Source organism: Camellia sinensis, chromosome 3 (genome assembly GCF_055761805.1).
Source record: "Camellia sinensis isolate YWXY chromosome 3, ASM5576180v1, whole genome shotgun sequence".
NCBI classification, from domain to species: Eukaryota; Viridiplantae; Streptophyta; class Magnoliopsida; order Ericales; family Theaceae; genus Camellia; species Camellia sinensis.
This window is the reverse complement of record NC_138963.1, coordinates 83,692,289-83,699,760: the sequence shown is the minus strand read 5'-3', so window position 1 is coordinate 83,699,760 and position 7,472 is coordinate 83,692,289. Positions and strand designations below refer to the sequence as shown.

Sequence of the window (7,472 nt, the reverse complement as noted above, 5' to 3'; positions counted from 1 at the left end):
ATGTCTAACTCATGTTGAGTTCGCACATCCAAAACTTCACATTGACAAATGATGAAGTTATTTGTTCCATCAAATTTTTCTACATCAAACATTGAATTAGAGACCATTGTCTTTTGTTGTGGTTTAGACGAAGATTCTTCCGAAATCTTTCTTCCAATTTTCATAAATCACCAACGAGGAAATCAGTGGAATCAACTGATGCCAAGGTTAGAACCTTATGTTTTGATACCAATTTGTTGTGCAAAAGCCCTTGCGAATACCTCACATGTGACTTGATAGAAAACACACCACAAAATAAACAAATGAAGTAGAGAATAAACACAACAAGAGAGGACACATATTTACCTGGTTCCCTCAACTTGAGGTACATCCACGGACAATGCTGATGATTTTACTAATTCAAAGAGAAAGTTACAACTATATCTCATACTTTCTCTATCAACAAATGCCTCACTCTTGTTCCCACTCAACTTGTCTTCGCAGTTACAAATGAGCCACAATATATATAGTGTTCACAAGTTCCAAATACATTGGTAATGAGGGGGATAAATCTTCAAATACATTAACAATAATTAATCCATGCATGTACATGTTGTAATCACTACTAAAAATATAACTTTTTGCGTCCATTCTTTTGCAACTGATTGGTTGACCGTCGCAAAAAAACACCTTTTATATCAACATCTCATTTAACATAACCCCCAAATCGTGCTCTTTAACTTGAAAAAAAAAAAAAAAAACCAAATCGTATAAAACTTGCCCTAGACCCTTTCACTCTTATTTCCCAAATCTGTGTCGATTTCGCTCTCTCGATTTCGTTCTCGATATTCCTCTCTCGATTTCGCTCTGTTTCTTGTTCTATAAATCGCCATGGTCGTCTGAAGAAGAGACCGGCAACGGTATGAACTCCCCTAACTTCTTTATCTGGTAATCTCTTCGTTCTCCTCGTTTCTCTCTTGAATCTCCTCTTTCTTTGTTTCTTCTTATTTTATGATCTGAATCTACTTCTAGGGTTTGAATCGACGTGTTCACCAATTCTTCTGTTGCATGATGTTGCCTGTCATGATTTTGAAGCGGTTATTTCTTTTTCCTCTTTCATCAATTCTGTTATTTGAATTGCTTTGTTCGGTTATGTGTGTTGAATTTAATCGGGATTGCTAGAATTGATCACCTAAGTTTGTTGATGCTCATGCTCTATTTTTTACCTTCTATTGCTTCAGATTCGTACAATTGATGAGAGGTAATTTTAGTGTTTCGTATATATGTTTGTGATGTCATTGAATAGAAACAATGATGAGATTGACTATATCTTAGCAATCTATGTGTTTTATCCACAAAACCTAGGATGTCTGAGAAATTCTTTGCATCGAAATAGATTGAATTAATTTTTCTTAGGTTTTGTATCTAGAGAAAATGTTGACAATATGAGAACTCTAACATTTTTTGTCACTTTAGTGTTCATCAAAGAACAAGAGAGAGGGGGGGTGTCGGGGGGAATTAGGCTCAATTGATTTGAATGCATTTCTATTTCTAAACTTTGCACATTCTACTAAAATTTTATGATATATAATACTATCTATTACTGTCTATGGTAGAGACTTTGAGCTCTAAAATTATATAAAAAATTCATATAACTCATCAATGATATATAAAATTATAAAATGATTCATAAACCCAATCTACTCGATTTGGACAAAAAGCTTAGTTTGGTGTGGTTTGGCTTTTTAAATTGGCGCTTCAGTCTCCGTTTCAGAGTTCTTGCTTGTAGATAATGCTATTAGTTTTTGGCGGGGCCAAGAAGGTATAGTTAAGATATCTCTGGTGTCCTCTATGCTTTGAGGCGTGTATAGCTTAAAGATCAACTTCAGGAAGGCTAGTTGATTTTGCTCTTCCATTCTTCATATATTTTCTTGGTCCTCACAATCTTAATCATTCTAGTCAGCCAAACAGTACCATCATTATTTGCCCTCTCGGCCTTACTCATTGGCTTTGAGCTTTGGGCCTTTCTTCTTGGAATGTTATATGACACGTTTTCAATCCTAGCCATGCTTGTAAAGAAGATTAAAATAAAATGCATGCAGTGATAATTTGTTAGATCAATTAAGATTGCCAAAGTACAAAACTGATCAACTTTATAGTATTATGAATATGTTTAAGGTTACCTGTTTACTCTGTTGCTTGAGTAAAAATCTAACCTCTTCTAATTAATATGCAGACGTGCTGTCCTGGAACAAAAGCACCTGATTTAGAAGAAGATGATAAATTGTATGAGGACTTCAATATGGATGAAGTTGACTTGAATATTTAGAACTATGAAGAAATATTTGGTGTAGCTCTTAATGATCCAAAACAACTGTTTGGTAATGATGGAATTGGTAGCTTGTTTGGAGTGAAGGACATATCCGGTGCTGATTTGAACTGTTGAGGCACATATGCAGCTGAGGTACTCTTGCTTTCTCTTATGTTGCTTAATCTTATCCTTATAATTCTCAAGTGTGTTTACTTCAACTCTTCACTGCACAAAATATTTTCTACTGCTTCATGCTCCAGCTTTGATAGCTTTTAAAAAAAGAATTAGGGCTTGTTGAATTGGTATTGGGAATGAGGAACTAGCAAATCTTGTCTTCTCATGAAAGGGTAGAGTTACTTAAACTCATTAATGTTTCTTGAAGCTTAGATTCAAGAGGTCAAGCCTCAAGTTAGTACGAGCTTGGCATTCATTAACTTGAGGGAGTGCTTATTGAAATTTTCTCAAGAAACTGTTTTCTCCTTTTACAAATTGTTTAGTTATTTTCAAAAAGATGTTATAAGTTGAACCATTGTAAAGTTAGTATAAATCATGGAATTTCCACTTTCTCTTGATGCTTTGTATCATTAATTTATCACACTTTCTATATATTGGAGAGTATGAATCAAACGCCACCTGTGGGAAGAGATTATCATCTATTGGCCTGTACAACACTAAAGTGAACAAGCAGGCTTATAGACAGCTTTTGTTGACTACTCCTGGCCTGGGTGAGTATATTTTTGGTGCGATTCTGTTTGAGAAGACACTTTACCAGTCAACAACAGACGGGAAGAAGTTTTTGAATTGCTTGCGTGAGCAAAACATTGTACCTGGAATCAAAGTCAATAAGGTATGCTTTCTCGTTCAAGTTAATTACACTAAACCTTTCTTTATATCCTTGTCTTGTTAATTTAACTCTCCCACTTTTTACACATGTTTTCAGGGTTTAGTTCCCCTACCAGGGTCCAACAATGAATCTTGGTGCTAGGGATTAGATGGATTGGCTTCTAGATCTGCCGAATACTATAAGGAAGGTGCTCGCTTTGCAAAGTGGTAAGGCTCCAAAAGAATAGTAGTACTAGTTTCAATTGACATGGAAGAGTAAATGTCATGATTTAATACTTTATTTACATTTCTGTATGAAATTTATAGGCACACAGTTGTCAGCATTCCTTGTGGTCCTTCTGCTTTGGCTGTGAAAGACGCAGCATGGGGACTTGCTCATTATGCTGGCATTTCTCAGGTATGACCCCCCCTCTCTCTCTCTCTCTCTCTCAGAGTAAGAAATAGAGGATATTTTGTCTAAATTGAACAGAGGAAGGAAATTGTTGATATAGCTTTGTTGCACAAGTGTATTATGCATAACGCGAAGTTATTAAATGATAACTTCATTTTTTAATTATTGGCAACTATAGAGTGCAAATGGGCTAAGTAAAATTTGTCTTGTAATATATTTGACAAGTGCCTGCTCGGCAATGGATTCAGGATGATGACAGGAATTATTCATCTAAAGCAAGCATAAACATTCATGTCAACTTCACATTCTATCCTGATTGAGTGTTTACATCAGAACCTCCTTATCCATAAGTTATGATTTGTATTGGAGTTGATAAAACAGTGAGAGAATTTTGCAAAGTCTAAGTTTGTTGACTGTTTCTCACATATATTCATTTAAGTTCTTGTCACAAATTAATTCACCATTTCTGCTTGATTGTGTGTGGTAGAATTCTGAATTATTCTAGTCTTCAATATTTCGGCTTTGATAAATTCATAGAAGTTTTCTATAAGAATATTGTCTTGTCATTCTGCAATTTAGTATAATAAACAGATTAGAAGTGAAGCTAGTAAAGCATAGGGAAATTTTTGTTCGATACAAGTTTGTTTATCACTCTTAATCATTTAGTATATTTTGTTTTCCGATGATAAACTAATTTTCCAGGATAAAATTTTTAAACTTTTTGGTTTCTTGTGTAGGATAATGGTCTTATGCCTGTTGTGGAACCTGAGATTCTTCTTGATGGGGAGCACCCTATTGAGAGGACACTAGAGGTGGCGAAGCGTGTTTGGGCAGAAGTCTTCTACTAATTGGCTGAGAACAATGTGATGTCTGAAGGTATCTTACTTAAGCCCAGCATGGTAACCCCAGGAGCTGAGCATAAAGAGAAAGCTTCTCCAGAGACCATTGCCACATACACTCACTATGCTTGAGAGGAGAGTGCCTCCTTCAGTTCCAGGAATCATGGTGAAATTGCCTGAACCATTTCTAATAAATTTACATGCTTCATTACTTTCCTTTCTGTTTTTGTTACAATTTTGTTCAAACACTTGGAGCTTTTATTCTCAATATTTATTGAACAGAGAATTAGCTTTCCAATTTTTCACACTAAAACCATGCTTCTAGTCTGAGTTCATAAACAAAAAAATGTTCCTTTAAATGATTTTGGTAAAAAATGTAGCTAACATGTGGGCTTGTTTGGTGCAATTTTCTCTCTCTCTCTCTCTCTTAAAGCAGATGATGAAATCAGAAGATGTCTGTAATCTCAAGAGTTGCTGCTCTTCTTCCGGCTCTGTAACAAGACTATGAAGGATTCTTAGAATTAGAACTATGATAACTTCAAATGTTCTTTGTAATTGCAAGAGATGAAAAACCTTTGTAGGATTCTTTCAGGAACTCCTTGTTATTGTTGTACATTGTTTTTTTTTTTTTTTATTGAAGAAAGAGAATTTTATTAAGGGAAGAAATGGAAAATAATGCATGAATGTTGAGATTTTTGCAAATGTCTTTACGTTTTTGTATATAATATTTGAATATATACATATATGATTGTAGGTATTTTTTTTTGTTTTTTTTTTGCGACAGAAGATGGTCGCTAATACCTTGTAGGCATTTTTTAAACTCTTTTGCGACGGCAAAATAACAGTCGCTATAAGTAGGTTAGGCGGTTGCAAATAATTTGTGACTGCTGTTTTGCGGTCGCAAAAAGTATTTGCCACCCCCACATTCGCAACCCTCATTTGCCGTCGCATGGGCCGTCACAAAAAGTCTTTTGCGACTGTTTTTTTATTATTTGCGACGGCTTGTAGCGGTCGCAAAAAGTACTTTTTTTAGTAGTGAATGATGATACATGAACCATCAAATGAACTTCCAAATGCATCCACTTTCCAGTGCATGTATCCAATGCCATGCATGTGTCCAAATACAATATATATACATATATATGTGTATGTGTGTGTGTATCCAAATGGAATTTGAGCTAATTCTCAACAACTACAATATTAATTTCTATCAACATAAATAGTGAAAAATAATTTGAAAACATATATGACTAAGTTTGTTTTTTGATATCCTTATTGATTCACGAAAGATTGAAATTGTAAGATAATATATCTACTAAAGTGATATGTTTTGAGTTGTGTACAATGATTCTTCATGTAATAATATAATCGATGTTAAAATCCCGAATAATGCATTTCTCAATAAATGTAATCAAGTAATTTGTTTAATTTTCCTCCAACTTCTTCTCTTCTTGTAGGCGAATATCGGTAGCTGACATAATGCATGAAAAACTAATTTCTTTTATTATATTTTGTTCAAAATTTTTAATTTCATCATGTTTTATAGATATAGAAGAGTGGCCACTTAAATTTTTCAAAAATCTTAGAAGAGGGTGGCCACTTAAAATTGTTTAAAAAAAAAATGCAGGGGGTGAATATGTATAATTTGGAGATAATTCTTTACTTTAATAAAGGAAAAAATTTAAATTATAGGGGGTGATCGTCCGCTCTTCTCCCCCTCCCCCCCTCCCCCCTCCCCCCTCTAAATCCATCGGCCTCACTCTTTTCTCGTGAAGATAGGTTGAGGTCGAATGACATAAATCTTGGTATTTTGTAATTATTTTTCTCTCTCGAAATTACACAACTTGTATGGTTCTTTTATTCTCTAGTCCATTAACTACCGTGATGTAGTTGAGCTTTCTAAGGCCTTTCCATACACATACTTGTTGGATAAAAGGGTTGAAGGATTCAAGCCATAGGAGACAGTGCATCTACACCTTTCGTTTGTAGGAGTGAAGGGATAAAGGAATGACTTTCTTGAGATTTGAACAAAATTGAATTTCAATATAAAAAAAAATAAATAAGTAAATAAAAATAATTAATTTGAGGAAAATATAAATTTATTTGGATGAGAACAAATAGGGTTGCAAAATAAACTAAGATGTTCGCGAGTTTGAGTTCAATTAAGTTTGACTCGTTTATCTTTATTCAAATTATAGAATAAATATATTATTTATATATTAAATAATATAAAAATATGTATAAATAATAGCATAAATATATGATTTATATATTAAATCATATAAATAACAGTAAAAAAATATTTTCGAGTTTTGAGCCAAACTTAAACTTTATTAATATTAATGAACTGAGCCAAGTTTAAATTTAATTGGTTATTGAACTGACCTCGAGCTTGATAAACAAATTAGTCAAGTTTATAATCCTTAAGGATGGAAAAATGGTTGGTTTGGATGATCATGAAAGGATTATCGGTTGCAATTTCAGTCCGGTACAATGTAACTTGGCTGCTAGATCTTAGGTTTAGCTAAATGTCACGGATTTTTTTTTTTTTTTTTAATGATTGGATGTCTAGGTTAGTTTGCTCGCACCTCTTAACTAATCTCATGACTTTAAAATTAATGATCAGATAACCTTTGTCGCTCCCTTATGGTGATACGAACTTAAAATAGTAATTCTTTACTACTCAATTAATTTTTTAGAGTTCACAGTTTTGTTAATATATAAAATGTTTATTTGTTACGAAATGAGGTGGTTTTATTATTGAATTATTTTGTTTTATTCACTTTTAAAATAACCTATCATAGGTGGCAACATTTTATGCATTGATTTGTTTTAAAATGAGGTGTCACTCTCACAAGAGAAGTAATAGAGACTATCAGCTCCTGCTGAGAGGCCTAGCAATTTGTACACAAAAATAATAACGATAATAATTCATTACAAGGACCAAGCCATCGTGGTCAGCTTAGAAGATGGGTAAGAAGTTTCTCTTTCTAATACGGGGTGTTCGGAAATTGATATTTTTGTTATTTTTAAAAAAATTTCAGATTTGCAAAAAAAAAAAAAGAAGGGTAAAAATAATGTAACAATTTATATTGATTTTTTAATTAAA

The 7,472-nt window shown here is 33.4% G+C and overlaps 1 pseudogene across 1 annotated transcript; it reads left to right on the top strand.

Annotated features, from left to right (window-relative positions):
- The first annotated feature begins 607 nt into the window (after positions 1 to 607).
- LOC145822640 (fructose-bisphosphate aldolase 3, chloroplastic-like) lies at positions 608 to 5,057 on the top strand (annotated as a pseudogene). Its single transcript, XR_014364231.1, has 5 exons — positions 608 to 3,137; positions 3,231 to 3,340; positions 3,440 to 3,530; positions 4,262 to 4,529; positions 4,800 to 5,057. The product of XR_014364231.1 is annotated as a fructose-bisphosphate aldolase 3, chloroplastic-like (transcript).
- The last annotated feature ends 2,415 nt before the right edge of the window (positions 5,058 to 7,472 follow it).